At 34.0% G+C, this 21,318-nt stretch overlaps 1 long non-coding RNA gene across 2 annotated transcripts in view; it reads right to left on the minus strand.

Moving 5' to 3' along the window:
• Positions 1-1,270: 1,270 nt before the first annotated feature.
• Positions 1,271-21,318, minus strand: part of LOC307181824 — a 66,228-nt gene continuing 46,180 nt past the window's right edge. The window contains exons 8-12 of one of the 2 annotated variants that reach the window (XR_013827070.1): positions 11,602-11,678; positions 9,289-9,374; positions 6,971-7,011; positions 4,901-4,964; positions 1,271-3,196 (exon numbers count right to left, since the gene is read on the minus strand). This is a non-coding gene — a long non-coding RNA (uncharacterized lncRNA). Of the gene's footprint in view, positions 3,197-4,900; positions 4,965-6,958; positions 7,012-9,288; positions 9,375-11,601; positions 11,679-21,318 lie in introns of both variants that reach the window. The other variant, XR_013827071.1, reaches the window with a different exon arrangement.

Raw genomic sequence — 21,318 nt, forward strand, 5'->3', positions numbered from 1 at the left:
CATTATTTATATTATCTATAACATCCTTAGCTAGAGGAAACACCCTTGAACCATTTATTTCTTAACTGACTTAGTGTTTCCATATTTATTAATATTATCTCTAGCCTTAAATTTCTTCATAATTGGACGATGCTTCACCCTCTTCATCTTATTCATTTACATCTGTACATTGATTCTTTATTGATTCATTTATTATAATAGAATCAAAATCCATAAACACAAAGACCCCTGAGCATGAGCTTTATAAAATAAATCCTAAATCTGTCTATAGGATCATTTCCAACAGAGGCAATAAACTAGATTTCTTTTTTATGTTGGACCTCAGAGCTCCAGACACGTATTCATCATCCACGATGCATATGCCACCAGTGGTCATCATTGCTCCAGGCTTGGCCTCTTTTCTTCCCCACTCTCATCTACCTTTGTTTAGTAATTAATTCAACAAATTCTCTAATAGGAATAAAATGGATACCTATGAAGCACAAAAAACCTAGAACATAGGCCTTGAATCGTTTAACTTCTGTCTATAGAATCGTTTACTACACTGATATATCTCTTTCATTAATCACCCTCAAAGTTTCATACAGGAATTAATCAATATAATGCTGCATTATTAATCAATGGACCATGTCTGGCGTTCTTTGCTTATATTTCATACTTTTCAAATAGAGTGTTTACCCATGAAAACTCACATTTGTTTCTACGTGTCAAACACAGAGACAACCAGACATCTTGTGACCTTAGATGAATCCTTAAATCAGCTCCAATGTATCCATGCTGAGAAGTACAAAGCACAGAAGGTGATTTTTAAACACTGAGACCTTATCTGCACTGACTTTGCTCTCCACATTTCAGCTATTCAGCCTCTTAGGGATTTATTAACTTTCATAATTTACAGTGCTTCACTTATTCATATTTATTTGTTTATATTGAGTGACTCTTTCATTTATCTGTTTATACTAATAAAATCAAAGCTCTTGAACACAAAAACCAAGAACACAATCCTTGTATGTTACTAACATCTGTGAGTATGGCAATTTCCAACAGAGGAAATAGACTAGATCTCCTATTGTGTTGGACCTCAGAGTTCTGGACACATAGTATTCACCATCCATGACTCATACACTACCAGTGGTCATCATTGGTCCAGGCTCAGCCCACTTTTTCTTCATTCACTTCTACATTTCTTTACTGATTAACTTATCGATAAAGCAACAATTGTAAAATAAATATCTATGAGTCAAAAAAAACTTGAAAATAAGACCTTCGAGAATCTCTACAAACATATGGACACCAAGGGGGGAAAGCACGGGTGTGGGGTGGGGGTGGGGGGATGAACTGGGAGATTGGGATTGACATGTATACACTAATATGTATAAAATAGACAACTAATAAGAACCTGCTGTATAAAAAATTAATTAAATAAAATTCAAAGAAAAAAGAATCTCTAACATCTCTCTGTAGAATCATTTGCCTCCTTGAATTTACATTTCGCTAATCACCTACGTGGTTGCAAATATTGATTCATCAATGTAATGTTTCATGTCAGTTCCGTATTTATTAGGGGGCCATGCCTGGCCTTTTTTATTATATTTAACTATTTTTTAATATTACAGTTAACGTCCTAAACAAACCACCAAAACCAAGACAAGAACTTTGACTATTTCTTACACTTAGAGCTCACGATCATGCAAGACGTTTAAGTTGGCTTGGTGCGCCCACTCTAAGAAGTACAAAGCAGAGAAGATTAAAAAAAAAAAAAACTGAGATATTATCTTCATTAATCCTTGTATTTCACCTTCGATTACATCAGTAATTTAGGTATTCATTAATTGGGGGTAATATTTATTGATATTTCCCTCAAAAAAACATCAAACTTGCCACTGAGCCAGAATAGGAATAATAATTATTACTTGTACTTTCTATAGAACCATTAGCCAAAGAAATATCATAAAATCATGTCCTTCTTAATTGAATCAGTGTTTTTAACATATATTAACAGATTCTCTTACTTCATGACATTATCATAATTGGATAATGCTTCACCCTCTTTATTTATTTGTATACAGTTGACCCTTGAACAACACGGGTTTGAACTGCATGGGTCCATTTGTACATGGATTTTTTTCAATAAATATAGTACCTGTATTTTCATTTTAGGGATCTTTAAATTAACTAAGTGTGGGAAAAATTTGTGTTTGATTAGAGATCACAACATGCGGTATCAAAAGAACCAGGGTTTGAGTCCTGATTCTATCCAAACTACTTAAGATTCCTGGCCTTGGGTGAGTCATTTATCAATTCCTTTGCTTCTGAAGCAGAGATAGCCTTACAAGGACTTTCGACTGCGTGGGGTTACACCACGTTGTTCAAGGGTCAACTGTATTTACTGATTGATTCTTTCATTGATCCACCTGTAATAACAGAGTCAAATTCCATAACAAAAACTAAGAACAAGATCCTTGAATATTACTAACACATGTCCACAGGATAATTTCTAACGGACGTATGGTATAGATTAGATTTCTTACTGGGTTGGACCTCAGAGTTCCAGACAAGTACTCATCATCCATGACTCACACCCCACCAGCATCACCATTGGTCCAGGATTGGCCCTCATTACCTTCAATCATGTCTGCATGTTTTTATTGATTAAGTCATCAATTCACTAATAATAATAAAATAAATGCCTGGACGTCATAAAAACTTGAAACAAGATCCTTGAATATCTCTAACATTTCTCTATAGAATTACTTCCCACTGACAATATATATATATTTCATTAATTGGCCACAATGTTTTCTATATAGATTAATTAATACAATACTTTATATTGACCCCATTTTACTGTTTGAATGTGACAAAACCATGTCTTTATAGAGGGAGGTTTAAATCAACTGTGACTCAAATTAAAATTGATTAATGTACAATTAATTAATTGTACATTAATTAATTAATTGAATAATTAACTGTGAAAATAAATAAAATGGTCTTTCTTTTTTCTCCTTAATTGACCACAGATGTACTGAATTGGCCCACACATGATCTCCATTCATTTAATTTGTACATGTAGCCATTTATTCCCTTCCAATAACAGAGTTAACACCCATGACAAACCACCAAACCAGAAGCAATTACTTTGACTGCTACTTACGTAAGTTTCTATAGTCCTTAATTGAATCGTTGTGCATCCATTCTGTAGAGTACAAAGCAAATATGAAAATAGACAGATTAGATTAGGTAGATAGATAGATAGATAGATAGGAAAGGCTAGATTCAGATTTTTCTAGTTGACTTCAAGTCAACAACTGATGAGGAATAAACCTTAAGTGCTTGTTGTATATTAAAACTCTCCATGGTATATTGCTTGATTGATTGAATCAAGTATTAAATGTAACGAATATAATGAACACCTCTGAAAGCAACACCAGACAAAAGAATAAGAACTATGTGTGTCCCCTACCCAGTCAGGTAAGAGCTCCAACAACTTTCTAAATGAACCTTTCTTGGAGAGAATCGGTTAATCTGAGTCTTAGATTCGAGCACATTCTCAGCAATTGTCCATGCTTGTCCCATCTTTATATATGTATGTATGTATATAGGTATACATGGAGTCATTTTATCTTCCATTCTTTTAAAGTAATTGCACCAACAAGCCAGGAAGAGAAATCCTCTCTAAATATATTGACCATTTCAAAAATTAAGAGCCTAGGTCTACTTTTTTTACCTAGAGGGCAACCGTTAGAACTGGATTAATCACTCTCCTTGTTTCATAACACATGGTCCTCACTGGGTCATGCGTTACCTTCTTTCAAGGAACTGATTAAAATATTAACTTATTCCTTGATATATTTATAATAATAACATTAATACTTGTGACTCCACAGAAACAGAACAATATTAATGCCTGTGCATATGCTCACTAGGCACAGAAAAAAGATCAGATAATTTTTTCTTGTTCTTTTTTTAATTAAAAAGTAGAAGATCATTGAATTAATCATAACTTGTCATGTGACATTCTCAACATAGGTCCAAGTATAAGCCCACTCTCAATTACGTAGTTATTTAATCAATAATTAAGTAAATGTTTTGCCCTTCTCTTAATAAAACAAAAACCAACAACCCAACCCAGAAAAACAACATGAGCTCTTACACCCATTTATCGAGATGCTCTTTACTCAAAATGGTCAGCTTCAATCAATTTATTTTACTAGAACTCAGTGCTTCAGAAATGTATTAATAATGATTTTTATATTACATATATTACATTACATTCTCCCATATTTGGACCAGGAATAAACCATTTTGTCCTTATTCATGTATACTTTCTTGATTTATTCATTCATTGAGTTACTGAAAATACAATACTCAGAAACCCAAGCACAAGAACAAACTCTTGAATATTTTTAACTCCTTGAACAAGTTCATTTCCTGTAGAGATAAAGAGGAATGAATCTTTTTGTAATGGACCTCAGAGTTATAGGGTTTAATCAAAGTCCTTGACTTCAGACACCCCAGGGTACTCATCATCGATCCAGGCTAAGCAATCTTTTTGTTCATTTATACCTTTGCTCATTGATCCACCAACAGTAATAACATCAATATCCATGAATTTAAAAAAAGCCAAGAACAAGACCCTTGAATATGACCAACATCTGTGTATAGGCTCTTTTCCCATAAACTAGATCTTTCTCAATAGATGAGATCTCTTTTTGTAGTGGCCCTCATTGAGGTATGTATGGATCAATTATCATCCTTGTTTTCTATGCTTCCCCTTCCAGCTCTCTTGCATCTTCCTAATCTAAATAATTCAACAAACACTAATGAAAAATTCACTCCAAGATCTTTTGACAAGATCTTTTGACTATTATTATTTTAGTTTAGTCATTAGAATCCTTACCCACAAAGGTAACAGTCAAGATCTTCCTCAAAACAGACTGATGAAAGCAGCCATGGTCTTCATCCTGTGGAGTCAAATGCCAATGATCAAAAGAATGAACAGTCCAGAATTAGATTGATTTAAAAGGACATTAGTTGCGTGGTACTAGGTTAATCATTAAGTTGATTCAAGTGTCATTTTCATCACTGACCCGAGAACAGCACTCCTTTTTATTACTTGATTTAACTATTACTTATAAATAATATAAGGAACACTGTTGAATTCATCACTCAAAAATAAGAACTATGACTATTGCTCATATCTGTCTATAGACCCCTACCCACATAGGTAAGAACCTAGATAATCTTTTTTTAATGGTCTCAATTTGTGTAGAAATGGTTGAATTTAAAATCTGTGATTTAGGGCATAGTCTCACCAAGGTCTATGCTTGACCCTACTCATATATTAATTCAATTGTTCATTGTTTTATTTATTCATTTATGGAATTATTCATGGAATACTTGATCATATATTCAAATATACAAACACACGCACACACAAAGTGATAAACCCATGAAAAACCCAGAACAGAAATGATCTTCATGTACATGTCTATATGTTCATACCTAAACTAGGAAGAGAGGATTAGTAGTATACATAAAGATGAGTCATTATTCTTGCTTCTTACTGAGCCATGTTTTCCTCCTTTTAGACTATTGACTGTGATTAGGACTTCATCTACTTACATGTAAGAATACATCGATATCTAGGAATTAACTAACATTAGATAGGAAACTTGAATAATATTTATTATCTCCATATGTCTATTTCACTACACAGAGGTTTGAAAACTAGATTCTTTTATTATTTTTAATAAAACTCAGTGAACAGAGTTGGATTAATAATAACTCTTCTCATAAGGCACATTCTGAAGATGAGCTTTGCTCATTCTTTTTTCAATTAAATAATTATTTAACAAGCATTTATTTATGTAATTTTTCCCTTCTCTAAGTAAAAACAACCAACCAGCAAACAACCACCTACATCAAACAATAATTCTGAATCTTACATACATCTGTATACATATTCCTTCCAAAAGAAGGCAAACAGCCTTTATGTATATATTTCACTGGAATTTAGTGCTACAGAAACATATAACAATAATCCATGTTTCATTACGTACTCTCATAACTGGTCCAGGCCCAGCTTCTTTTACATTTACCCATCTTTACATTTCTTCATTTATTCATGCATTGATTTACTTATGAAAATCAATCTATACCCAGAAGGTGTGGACGCCTGTCATCAAGACACCTGAATATTCTGAACTTCTGCCTCTACACTCATTTCCATAAAGGAAAAAAAAGAGAAGGCCACTTTTAAATGATGGACCTCAGAGTTACAGATGGCTTTAATCAAAAGTTTTGATTCAGACACCCTCCAATCTCATCATTGGTCCAGGCTCGGCACTCTTTTTCTTTGTTATTTATACCTTCATTTTCCCATGAGTCACAGACTCCCAAGAACAGGATCCTTGATATAACTATGATAATTGTCTCTAGACTGATTTCTGACAGAGCTTTCAGACTAGATCTAAGGGTAGCCTTGCTTCATCTCAGTACCATCGCAAAAAATGACCCATGATTGGGCCATGTTCATTTAATTCACCCAATTTTAAACATGCTGTAGTGAACATCCAAAAACCACAATGGTGCCCTACATCTAGAACACACACAGTAAGTTCCACCTTCTAAGAGCTTCCTCTAAACAATGAATAGGCTGGATCTCTAACAATATGGAAATGCTTAAACCAACTGCAGTGCAGAAATAATATGAAATAGCAAATGGTTCTGAAAATGAATTAAATACCTTTCATTTCTTTTTAAAATGAATCTCAGAGGTGCTGAAATGTGTTCATTCTACTCCTTGGCCCATAACACATTCTTCACTATTGGTCCCTACTTGGTGTTCTTGGGTTTGGTTTTTATGTATACAGCCTTTTGTTCTCTTGAACTACCTCAGTGACCACACATGAACAAACCATACGAACAAAACACAGAAACTTTGATTGTTACTTACATTGCTCCTTACCTACAGAAGTAACAGCTAAGGTCTTCATCATTGGACAACGACTGAATCCAACGTGGAGTGTTCATTCAGAAGGAAAAGGAAGATTTTTAAAAGAATGAAAAGTGTAAACTTAGATTTTTAAAATAGAAGTTAGTTCTGCATTACTAGATTAACCAGAAACATTGGTTTGTGTCACATTTTCATCAATCCATCCAACAGTGGTATCCTTTTCATCTATTGACTTAATTTTTAGTGTGAAATAAAATAATAAAGACTTCTTAAATGTTTTTATGAAGGTGTTTTAATCTATCACCCAATATAAGGACTATAACTATTATTAATATTTGTCTATACCCCTACATAATCGCAAAAAGGCCACATAATTTTTTTAATGGGGAAAACTTTTGCAAAATGTGATAAATTTAAATTCTTATTTCAAAACACAATCTGACCCCTTGGTGACATATACTTTAACTATGTACTTATTGATTAATTTATTCACTCATTTATTTAATAATTCTCAGCATAATTTAATTATCTAGACTTTTTTTTTTGAAAGGAAGTACAAACTGATAGAGCCATCTGCTATTCAAAACTAAATACTATTACATGCAACTTTCTCTATCAGCAATGACCAAAATGGTAGCCACTGGCCACTTATAGCTTGAAATGTGCCTAGTGTTACTAAGGAACTAAATTTTTATTTTTGGCTGTTTGAATTTAAATGTTAACAGCAAGATGTGTTTAGAGAGTGGGGTCTATGTGATCCTTCCTTAAAGATGGAGGGGCTCAGATCTTTTTTATTTAAGTGGATTTCTAGGCAATAAAACAGGATTAATCATGCTCCTTCACATATTACATATGCTCCTAACGGGCCCACAGTTTGTACTCTTTTAAATAATAGATTGAGATATGAAATTATGCTTTTACTCACTTATAATAATAGCACCAATATTGGCGAAGCCTAAGAACACTTGACAAAAGCGCTGAGAGACACTAAATCTATCCATTTGATGATTACTCACAAAAATCATCAACAACGTGCATTTACTTTTTTAAAAATAAAAATCAATGAACACAAGAGGATTCATAATTAGTATATTCTCATGCTTAGACCTTTTGTATGTTTCAATAACTATCTAATCATTTGTATTTTATTTTTCATTATTGATTGTATTAAACTACTAATTAAATGTTATATTAATATGTTTATCATGATTTGTTATATTACTATTGAATATATTTATTATTATTATTGTACAGTTATGTAAATATTCTTAAAATAAGACATACAACCAGAAACTCACCACCAACCAAGAACAACACTGATGTTCACATATATCTATGCTCCCAAAGGAGGAGTAGCCTTGGTCTATTTTATTGAACTCAAATTTTCAGAAATGTATTAACAATCATTTTTGGTTCATAAGCTCCTTTCATAATTGGACAAGGTGTAGCCCTCTTCTTTATTTATACTTTATTTATTCATACATTTATTTACTTACAATAATACAATCCATATTCATGAACAACAAAAGGTCAAGAACACAATCCTTGAATATTTCTGACTTCGTAAGCACATTTCCCAAAGATGCAACGGACCTCAGAGTTACAGACTGGGTTTAATCAAAATGTTATTCAGATGCCCCACGCATACTCATCATTGATCCAGACTTGGTATTCTGTGCCTTTGTTTGATATATTGTTCTTGACTTATTCATTGATTCATTAATAATAATACAGTCAATGTCCATTAATTAGGAAAATAAAACCAAGATCCTTGAAGATATGAATATGTCTGTGAACATTCACTTCCTACAGAGCTAGAGAAGTAGCTCTCTTTGTGCAATGCAGCCCAGCATTGAAAATGGGAGTGAATCCATTTCCTTGCATCATATCAGTTCCATATTAGCCATTCGTCCATGCTTGGACCTCCTTCACTTAACATCCATATTTTAAAGATGAACAATGAACTTCCATTTTATACCACAACTAAGAAAAATGCAAAATTTTCCATTTTTGTATATTCTCCTCCTCAGTGGGTTCATGGTCTATAACAATACCAATGGAGAAGTTTATATCCACTGTGGTAAAAAAATTAAATGGAATATTAAAATTTTCTGAAAGTGAGTCAAATGCCTTTCATCTTGTTGTCCTAATAAATTCAGTCATGCTGAAATGCTGAAACGGAGTAATCGTAATTCTGAATTCCTAACACACTTTAATCATTGGTCATCCACCTTGAATTGTTTGTGTATGCAGTCATTTATTCCCTCAAAACATCTCAGTGGATACCCATGACCGAGACCCCCAAGTAGAACATGAACTTTATTACTTACATAGATCTCTTCTCTCTTTATCCAAAGAGGTAAAACTCAAGATCTTTGCCATGGGCTAATAATCAAATACGGTAGAGTTGTTCATTCTGAGCAGTAAAAAGCAAATTTTAAAAAGAATCAATCTACAATTACCCATTTTTAAACATCAGTAATCAGGTAACAATAATCCTTGGTTTGCATTCTATTCGCAACATTTGGAAAGAGAGAGTTCTACTTTATATTTATTAACTTGTGCAATTCTTAATTTTAAATAATACAACGAACACCACTGGATCTAGCAGTAAACAGAAGAAAAATAACTATAATTATTAAGAATATGTCTCGGGGCTTCCCTGGTGGCGCAGTGGTTGAGAGTCCACCTGCCGATGCAGGGGACACGGGTTTGTGCCCCGGTCTGGGAAGATCCCATGTGCCGCGGAGCGGCTGGGCCCGTGGGCCATGGCCGCTGGGCCTGTGCGTCCAGAGCCTGTGCTCTGCAATGGGAGAGGCCACAACAGTGAGAGGCCCACGTACCACAAAAAAAAAAAAAAAAAAGAATATGTCTCTCTACTGATTACCCACGAAGAGCCAAGATCATCTTTTTTATTGAACTTTATTTGTGTGGCATTGGATACATGGGAGATTCAACTCACGGCACAATCTCACCAATGGTCCAAGCTTTACCCTACTTAATATATTTATTAATTCACTCACTAATTCCTTTATTTAATTACTCATGGAATAATAAGACCATCCCTTTATTTTTCTAAAAGAATTCCAAAAAGCTTAAACAATCATCAAAACAGAACTGAAACACTATTATTTACAAATGTCTATGTACACCGTTGGAAAGGCCTGTGACTCTTTATCTTCCTGCGGACATCAGTTGTGTAAAACATGATGAATCACAATCTTTACATCCAACTGCATGCTTTCCATTGAGGTGATATTGACTGACTTTTTTGAAAAATTGATTGAGATACAAATGTATACATTTGTTCACTTATAATTAAACTTCAATATCTGTGACCCACCCACACTGGATAAGCACCTTGAATAATATTTACATTTGTCCTAATGTCATTACCCAATTGAATAATATTTACATTTGTCCTAATGTCATTACCCAAAAGAATAGCAAACTGGTTCCTTTAATTTAAGTTTGTTTGTATGCAACATAAAATTGCATAAAAAGATTGAATTAATCACAAATGTGGCTGAATAAAAGAGTCTCATCATCATTCAATGCCTTCCCTCCCAATTACACAGTTTATTCAATCAACTATTTATGTAAATGTATTTCTCTTTCCTTAATAAAATGATCGATTGGCAACTCGCCTCCACACAAAACAAAAACATTGAGTTTTGTGTGCAAATGACCATATGCTCCTTACAAAAATGATAAGAGCCTTGACTATTAATTTACTGGGACTAAAAATCTCAAAATTGTTTTCGTAATTATCAATGTTTCATTGCATGCCTTAAAAAGTACTACACATATATCTCTCTTATTCCTCATTCACTGATATATTTCTTTATTCATAGGCTAAATTTATTCTAATAATGCTATTCATACTCCAAACCAAAAAGCCTGAGAATAAGGTGCTTGTACGCTCATTTCCCACAAAGAGAATAATGAGATGTCTCTTCGTTATGGACCTCAGAGTTGCAGATGGGCTTAATCAAAATTCTTGTTTCACAAACCCCATGAGATTCATCACTGGTCCTTGCTAGAAAAATTTTTTTCATTTATTGATTAATTTTCTGATGCACAAATAATACAATCACAGAATTCCAAAAACAAGATCCTTGAATTTTAGGCTCTCACCCTATAGAGCTAATAAACGACATTTCTTCTATAATGGAACTCAAACCTGCACGTGTGGATGGATCAACATCCTGGCTTTGTATCAAACCCACATTCAGCGTTGCTTCCTGTGTGGCCCTCTTTTATTTAATTCATCTGTATGTCAACGATGGTTCCATGAAAAACAATGAAACCACCATCTGAATCACCTCTGGGCTGCCCACAAAGAGTTATCAGCCCCTCTACCCATATGCAAATGGTGAAATCAACCATGGTAGAAAATAGAAAATAATATTAAACAGCTAGGAGAATAAATTAAATAACTTCTATCTGCTTTTAAAATGACCTCAGTTGTGCTGATTTAGATTAAACATAATTTGGGGTTTGTAACACATTCCCATCATTGGTCCATACTTGAAGTATTTTATATATTTCATGTATGTAGTACATAATTATTACTTTGGAATTCTTCAGCTAACACTCATGAATAAACCATTCAAACAAAGAATGTGAACCAAGGGACTTACTTATATTAGACTTTATGCTCCTTGCTTGCGATAACAATTCTTTATTAAATGATTAAATCAGCTGTCCTGTGTTCACTCTGGGGAGGAAAAAAGCAGATTTAGACTAGATTTCAATTTTTTAATTATTGTTAGCCAGGCAGAACTAGATAACAATAAACTTTGGCTCAAAAATGTAATTTTTTTACTAATCCAGTATTGAATTCTTAGTTATGAATAATATAATAAACATTATTAACTCCACCACTTAGCCCAAGATTAAGATCTGTAATGATTACAGATATCCACGAATATAAACATCTGTTAAGTACATGGTTATTTAATAGATTTTTGACTGATGCAAACACTTTTCCTTTTCCTAATTAAAAAATAGCAAACTACCAAAACTCAAAACATTGCCTCCTGACCACAGATACTCATATGCTCCATGTGAAAGAGGATTGCAGACTAAACCTGTTCATTCTACGTCAGAACTGTATTAATATTAATACTTATTTTATTGCACTCTACTGATTGCTCCATGAGCAAATCTCTTCGTTTTTCAGATGTACATTTCTTTCTTCATTCATGCACTGATTCACTTGCAATAATACAATCCGTATCCATGAACCACAAAAGCCCAGGAACAAGTTTATTGCCTTTTCCTAACTTCTACTACTAGTTAATGTCTACAGAGAATATTTACTAGTTCTCTTTCCATAGTGGACCTCAAAGTTACACAGAGCACTTAATCAAAGTTATTGACTCAGATACCTCCCCCAATACCCATCATCGACCCAGGCATGTCTTTCTATTTCTTCATCCACTTATGCCTTCTTGAACTGATTCACTCGTTCATGAATTCACGAATAATTATACAATCAATTACCTTCGGTGACGCAAAACTAAGAACAAAAGCCTTAAATACAACCAAGATCTGTTCGTTGCCCCTGTTCATGTAGAGTGAATAGACTCAGTCACTTTTCACTGTGAGGCTCTGTTTTACATGTAGGGATTAATCAACATGCTTGCTTCATATCAATCCCTTACTTAAGATTAGTGCCCACCTGCTACTCTTTCACTTGATTCGTCCTTACATTAAAGCTAGTGTAATCAACAACCACAGACCTATCATCTTAGCCCACAACTGACAAAAATGACATCTGCCATCTTCCAAAGTACTCCAGCCTCAAAGAGTTAACAACTGAGATCTTAATCAATGAAGAAATGGATTCAGCAAAGGTGGCAAGAATATTAAGTAGGAAGTTAAACTGCTCTGAAAATACGTGAAATGCCCTCCATCACTTTAGTAACGGTCCTTAGTTGGGCCGGGTCAGATTAATCATAAATGTTAGTTTATGACACATTCCAATCATGAGCTGGTAACTGGCATTCCTTAATTTCATGTACTATTTAACTATTTATTTTATTGAAATAATTTAGTGGGATCCCATTAATAACCCCCATTGGAGCTTAGAACACCAACATTGATGTTTCCTTATTTCGGTCTTTAAGCTCCTTAGTCTCAGAAGTAAGGGTCTTCACCTTTAGAGAATGATTAAATCAGATGTGTGGTGTTCATTCTATAAAGAAAAATAAGAGCCTATTATCAAAAACTATAGAGTTAGCTTTTTTCAAATTGCTATAACACATTCTCATCATTTTCCTAAGAATGGCACTCTTTTATTTACTTACATTTTACTATTAAATTATATGAATACCACCGAATTCATTGTTCAACACAAAATTAAAACTACAATCACAGATATCTGACTTTACCTGCTACTTACATAGGAAGAGCCAAGATCATCTTATTGGACTTCTGCAGAATTGGACATATTTAATATGTTTCATGGTACCATCTCCCCAATCCTCCACTATATGGACTTATGGATTCATTCACCTACTGATTCATTTTATTTTTCAAAGAATAATATTATCATGTCTTTATTTTTCTAAAGAAAACTCAAAATGGTTAGACACTAACCCAGAATCAAATTACTGGAACTTGGAAAAGTTCAGGTGTACCTTTCAAAGAATAGAAGAGCTTAGAATTTTTCCTAGAATATCTGACTCAGAAAACAAAATGAGTCAGTATCCTGATATCAAAACATGTGTTCTGAATTGGTCTGTGGTTTGCTGACTTCCTAAAAAATAGATTAAGATATAAAATTATACCTTCTTTCTCTTATACAAGCATATCAGTATCTGTGATCTTATCCACTAGACAAGAACACTGAAGAAAATTTATGTCTATCTATGGTCATTGCCATTGAGAATAACAGACTTGCTTCTTTTTTTATTGTTTTAACAAAAATCAATGAAAAACAGGATTGGATTAATTAGAAGTGTTGTCTTACAAAACATTCTCATCAGTGGTCTCTGGCTCTCAATTAAGTGGTTATTTAAACAAGTATTTATACAAGTAAATGCATTTGCATTTCCTTAATACCACAACCAGTCAGCAGCCCACCACCACCACAGAACAAAAACTCTTATATACAAATGACCATACATATACCACTTTCCAGAGCAGTAACAGTCTCTACTATTAATGTATAGTAAAGAGTCAGAGTCTCAGCTAGATTTTAATAACAATCCATGTTTCGTTACATTCCTTAATAATAGGGACATGACTTATTATATTTTTAAATTCATTGATACATTTCACTTATTTATGGCTCAACTTTATAATAAAAATACAATCCATCCCCAAGAACCACAAAAGTACAAACACAAGGTACCATGTGCTCATTTCCCACAGAGGGAATAATTTAACCATGTGCCTCTTTGCAATGGACCTCAGAATTGCATATGGATTTAATCAAAACTCCTGTTTCAGATACCCCATGGAACTCATCATCGATCCAGACACGTTGTTCTTTCTGTATTTACTTATTAATTGATCCATGAATAACAATATAATCATAAAATTCCAGGAACAAAATCTCCTTTTATAATGGACCTCAGAGAACATGTGTGATCAATCAACATCCATGCTTCATACCAAATCCACATTCACCATTGGTCCATCTGGGTGTTACTTTCATTTAGTTTGCCCATGTTTTAATGATGGTTCAATGAAAAGTGATGAAAGCACCACCTTTAATCACTTCTCAAACACAGAGTCTTCCATGGGCTTGTGGGTTGCCACACAGTTACCAGCCAGTGCTATACCGATATGGAAATGTTTAAGTCATTTGTGGAGGAACATAAAATGTAATATTAAGTAGTTCTAAAAATGAATGAAACGACTACTGAATTAGACTGCTGAATTAGATTAAACATAATTTTTGATTCATAACATATTTCCATCATTGGTCCATATTTGGAATTTTTATTTCCTTTATACACATTGATTCTTTTGAAATACCACTAAGTATTTGTGAACAAATCATCCTACCCAAGGATAGGAACTTCAATTCTTACTTATTTTTCTCTAGGTTCTTAACTCACAGAGCTAACTGCCAAGATTTTGCTTCTTAGAAAATGAATAAGTGTGCTGTCCTGTGGTCATTCTGTGGAGGAAGAAGGAGAATTAAACTAGAATTTAAGCGTATTTTAGTTACTTGGAGCTAGGGAGTTATAAACTTCGGTCCTTTTTAATTAATCCAGTATTCGACTTTTACTTTTAGATACTTTTAGTTATAGCCACTGTTGAATTCACACATAAGAATAAGAAAGATATTTATCAAAAATATCTTTATAGGGGGCTTCCCTGGTGGCGCAGTGGTTGAGAGTCCGCTTGCCGATGCAGGGGACACGGGTTCATGCCCCGGTCCGGAAAGATCCCACATGCCGCGGAGCGGCTGGGCCCGTGAGCCATGGCCGCTGGGCCTGCGCGTCCAGAGCCTGTGCTCCACAACGGGAGAGGCCACAACAGTGAGAGGCCCGCGTACCGCAAAAAAAAAAAAAGTGTATATATATATATATATCTTTATAGTTTAACAGTTTTAACAGAATAAAAGATAATTTTAATGGATGCTACTTTTGCAGAATTAGGTACATTTAAATCTTTATTTGGGTACCTTTAAATCCAATAAGAGGTTAATATCCAACATATACAAACAGCTCATACAACTCAACATAAAAAAAAAAAATTAAAAATGAGCAGAAGAACTGAATAAGCATTCTTCCAAAGAGGAAAAGCAGGCGGCCAACAGGCACATGAGAAGATACTCAACATCGCTAACCATCAGGGAAATGCAAATCAAAACCACAGTGAGATACCACCTCACACCTGTCAGAATGGCCATCATGAAACATAACACAAATAACAAATGCTGGCAAGGATGTGGAGAAAAGGAAACCCTCATATACTGTTGGTAGGAATGTAAAACATGGAAAACAGTATGGAGGTTTCTCAGAAACCTAAAAATAGAACTATCATATAATCCAGCAATTCCACTCCTGGGTATATATTCAGAAAAAAACCCACTAATTTGAAAAGATACATGCACCCAAATGTTCACAGCAGCATTATTTACAATTGCCAAGATATGGAAGAAACCTAAGTGTCCATGAACAGATGAATGGATAAAGAAGATGTGGTGTGTGTGTGTGTGTGTGTGTGTGATGGAATACTACTCAGCCATAAAAAAGAATGAAATAATGCCATTTGCAGCAACATGGATGGACCTAGAGATTACCATATTGATATTAAGTGAAGTCAGACAGAGAAAGAAAGTATGAATCTAACAAATACAACAAACTAGTGAATATAACAAAAAAGAAGCAGACTAGCAGATACAGAGAACAAACTAGTGGTTATCAGTGGGGAGAGAAAAGGGGGAGGGGAAATATAGGGGTAAGGAATTATGAGGTATAAAATAAGCTACCTATTAGGTATAAAATAAGCTACAAGGATGTGTTGTATAACACGGGGAATATAGTCAATAGTTTATAATAACTATAAATGGAGTATATAACCTTTAAAAATTGTGAATCACTATATTGTACCCCTGTAATTTATATATTATATATCAACTATACTTCAGTTTAAAAAAAACAGAAAAGGAAAGAACCCATAATCTCATTTTTAAAAATTCTTATTTCACATTCTCAGTGATGACTCTGCTTGATTCAATTTTATATGTTCATTTATTTATTTACTTAACTACACATGGAATGATTAAATTATATGCTTATTATATGAAAAAAGTCAAAATGGTAAACCAGCCAGTAATCCAGAACAGAAATATTATTATATGCAATGAATTATATGTCCCTTATCAAAAATGGGAGTAGGCTAGGAATTTTTTCTTTCTATAAACATCTGTAGCAAAAACCCAAACTAATAATTATCATTGTCTCATAAAACATGGTCTTCCAATGATCTGTGCTTTCTCTTATTTTAAACAATTAAGATAGAATTTTATTTACGCATTCAATTATAATAATACATCAATATCTATGAATGCAAAGACACTAGGAATAAATCCTGAATGATACAAACATCTGTCTATCCACTTGTTAGTCACAGACATAACAGACTAGATCATGTTTGGGCTGTTAATAAAATTTAGAGAACACAATCTGTTCAATCCTAATGTTTTTTATATGACCTGTCATCAACATATGTCCATAACTGCTTCTCATTCAATGAGCTTCTCGTTCATTTATGTTAACGTCTACTGTTTCAAAAACACCAAAAAAACAAAAAAATGGATGCAGCAAAAACAGTACTTGGAGGGCAATTTATAGCATTGAATGCATACATTAGAAAAGAAGACCTAAGTGTTTGCTGACAGATGAATGGATAAAGAAATTGTGGTATATATATACAGTGTAATATTTTTCAGCCTTAAAGGAGGACATCCTGTCTTTTGCAACAACATGGATGAACATGGAGGACATTATGCTAAGTGAAATAAGCCAGATACAGAAAGAAAAATCCTGAATGATCTGACACATGGAATCTAAAAAAGATGAATTCACAGAATCAGAGACTAGACTACTGGTTACCAGAAGCAGGGAGGTGGAGGAAATAGAAAGATGTTGGTCTAAGGTACAAATCTGCTATTATGTAAGGTAGGTAAGTTCCAGAAATCTAATGTACAGCACGGTGACCATAGTTAATAAATATATTGTATACTGGAAATTTGTTAAGAGAGTAGTTTCAGATGCTCTTATCACAAAAACAAAAAAGCAAAATATAAAAGTGTGTGAGATGAATATGTTAATTAGCTTGTCTGTGGTAATTATTTCTCTCTATATATATGTACATCAAAACATCATGTTGTACATCTTAAATATATACAATTTTTATTTAAAGAAAAAAAGAAATATGTAAAATCAGTAATCTAAGTTTCTGCCTTAGAAAACTAGGAAAAGAACAAACTAAATCCAGAGTAAGCAGAAAAAAAGACATAATAAAAATTAAAGCAGAATCAATGAAACTGAAAACAGAGAATCAACAGAGAAAAATCAATGAAACAAAAAGCTGTTTATTTTAAAAGATCAATAAAAACAGTAAGCTACTAGCCAGGCTAAGAAAAAAAATGAGAGGACACAAATTACTATTATAGAAAGTCTAAGGAGAAAGCACTACAGATCCCTGGGACATTAGAAGAATAGTCACAGAATGCTGTGAAATCCATGCCCACAAATTTGATAACCTAGATGAAATAGACTAGTTCCTCAAAAGACACAATTTGCTAAAATCCAAACAAGAAGAAATAGACAATATGAATAGGCCTACATCCATTAAAGAAATAGGTCTATGATTAATAACCTTCCAAAACAGACAGCACCACACCCAGGTGGGTTGTCTGGTGAATTTTACCAAATATTTAAGGAAAAAATTATAACAGTTCTCTTAAAGACTTATTTATTTATTTAACATCTTTATTGGGGTATAATTGCTTTACAATGGTGTGTTGGTTTCTGCTGTATAACAAAGTGAATCAGTTATACATATAAATATGTCCCCATATCTCTTCGCTCTTGCATTTCCCTCCCTCCTACCCTCCCTATCCCAGCCCTCTAGGTGGTCACAAACCACCTAGATGATCTCCCTGTGCTATGCGGCTGCTTCCCACTAGCTATCTATTTTACGTTTGGTAGTGTATATATGTCCATGCAACTCTCTCACTTTGTCCCAGCTTACCCTTCCCCCTCCCCATAACCTCAAGTCCATGATCTAGTAGGTCTGTGTCTTTATTCCCGTCTTAACCCTAGGGTCTTCATGACCATTTTTTTCCTTTTTTTCTTAGATTCCATATATATGTGTTAGCATACGGTATTTGTTTTTCTGTTTCTGACTTACTTCACTCTGTATGACAGACTCTAGGTCCATTCACCTCACTACAAATAACTCAATTTCGTTTCTTTTGATGGCTGAGTATTATTCCATTGTATATATGTGCCACATCTTCTTTATCCATTCTTCTGTTGATGGACACTTAGGTTGCTTCCATGTCCTGGCTATTGTAAATAGAGCTGCAATGAACATTTTGGTACATGACTCTTTTTGAATTATGGTTTTCTCAGGGTATATGCCCAGTAGTGGGATTGCTGGGTTGTATGGTAGTTCTATTTTTAGTTTTTTAAGGAACCTCCATACTGTTCTCCATAGTGGCTGTATCAATTTACAATCCCACCAAAAGTGCAAGAGGGCTCCCTTTTCTCCACACCCTCTCCAGCATTTATTGTTTGTAGATTTTTTGATGATGGCCATTCTGACCAGTGTGAGATGATATCTTGTAGTTTTGATCTGCATTTCTCTAATGATTAATGATGTTGAGCATTCTTTCATGTGTTTGTTGGCAATCTGTATAACTTCTTTGGAGAAATGTCTACTTAGCTCTTCTGCCCAGTTTTGGATTGGGTTGTTTGTTTTCTTGATATTGAGCTGCATGAGCTGCTTGTAAATTTTGGAGATTAATCCTTTGTCAGTTGCTTCATTTGCAAATATTTTCTCCCTTTCTGAGGGTTGTCTTTTCGTCTTGTTTATGGTTTCATTTGCTGTGCAAAAGCTTTTAAGTTTCATTAGGTCCCATTTGTTTATTTTTGTTTTTATTTCCATTTCTCTAGGAGGTGGGTCAAAAAGGATCTTGCTGTGATTTATGTCATAGAGTGTTCTGCCTATGTTTCCCTCTAAGAGTTTGATGGTGTCTGGCCTTATATTTAGGTCTTTAATCCATTTTGAGTTTATTTTTGTGTATGGTGTTAGGGAGTGTTCTAATTTCATACTTTTACATGTAGTTGTCCAGTTTTCCCAGCACCACTTATTGAAGGGCTGTCTTTTCTCCACTGTATATTCTTGCGTCCATTGTCATAGATTAGTTGACCATGTGTGCGTGGGTTTATCTCTGGGCTTCCTATCCTGTACCATTGATCTATATTTCTGTTTCTGTTTCAGTACCATACTACCTTTTTTTTTGTGGTATGTGGGCCTCTCACTGCTGTGGCCTCTCCCGTTGCAGAGCACAGGCTCTGGATGCGCAGGCTCAGCAGCCATGGCTCACGGGTCCAGCTGCTCCGCGGCATGTGGGATCTTCCTGGACTGGGGCACGAACCCGTGTCCCCTGCATTCGCAGGCGGACTCTCAACCACTGCGCCACCCGGGAAGCCCATACTATCTTGATTACTGTAGCTTTGTAGTATAGTCTGAAGTCAGGGAGCCTGATTCCTCCAGCCCCGTTTTTCTTTCTCAAGATTGCTTTGGCTATTGGGGGTCTTTTGTGTTTCCATACAAATTGTGAAATTTTTTGTTCTAGTTCTGTGAAAAATGCCAGTTGTAGTTTGTTAGGGATAGCACTGAATCTGTAGATTGTTAAAGCCTTTTTAAGAAGATACAAGCTGAGAAGACACTTCATAACCCATTCTATGAAGCCAGCATTACCCTAATAAAAATACAGAAAAACTACAGAACAATATCTCTCATGAACATAGGTGCAAAAATCCTCAACAAAATATTAGCAAATTGAATCCAACAATGTATAAAAAGAAATACAATATGATCAACTGGAATTTATCCCACTATGCAAGGCTTGTTCAGTATTCAAAAGTCAATTAGTGTAATCTATCACATCAAAAGGCTAAAGGAGAATACTCACATGATCATATCAATAGATGCAGAAAAAGCATCTGATAAAATACAACAGCAATTCATGAGAAAAAAAAACTCTCAGTAAACTAGGAATACAGAGGAATTTCCTCAACTTGAGAAAGAATATTTACAAAAAAACCTATAGATAATATCATACCTAATGATGTAAAATTTGAAGCTTTCCCACCAATATCAGTATCAATGCAAGGATGTTCCCTCTCAACACTTCTTTTCTACATTGTACTGGAAGTTATAGCTAACATAACAAGAGAATAAAAGGAAATAAAAAGTATACTATTAGTGAAAAAAGAAATAAAACTGTCTTTATTAACACATGAAATGGTCATCTATATAGAAAATACAAAAGAACTAACCAAAAAACTCCTGGAACTCATAAGCAAATATAGCAAGGCTGCAGGATACAAGGTAAATAAATAAAAGTCAATCACTTTCCTATATAATAGCAATGAACACGTGGAATTTGAAATTAAAAACATAATATTATTTACATTGGCACCCAAAAAATGAAATACTTAGGTATAAAACTGAAAAAATATGTATAAATACTATATGAGGAAAACTATAAAACTCAGATGAAAATAATCAAAGAAGAACTAAATAAATGGAAAGATATTCCATGTTCATTGATAGGAAGAGTCAATATTGTCTAAATGTCACTTCTTTCCAAC

This window comes from Stenella coeruleoalba (genome assembly GCF_951394435.1).
Source record: "Stenella coeruleoalba genome assembly, chromosome: 2".
Classification (NCBI taxonomy): Eukaryota; Metazoa; Chordata; class Mammalia; order Artiodactyla; family Delphinidae; genus Stenella; species Stenella coeruleoalba.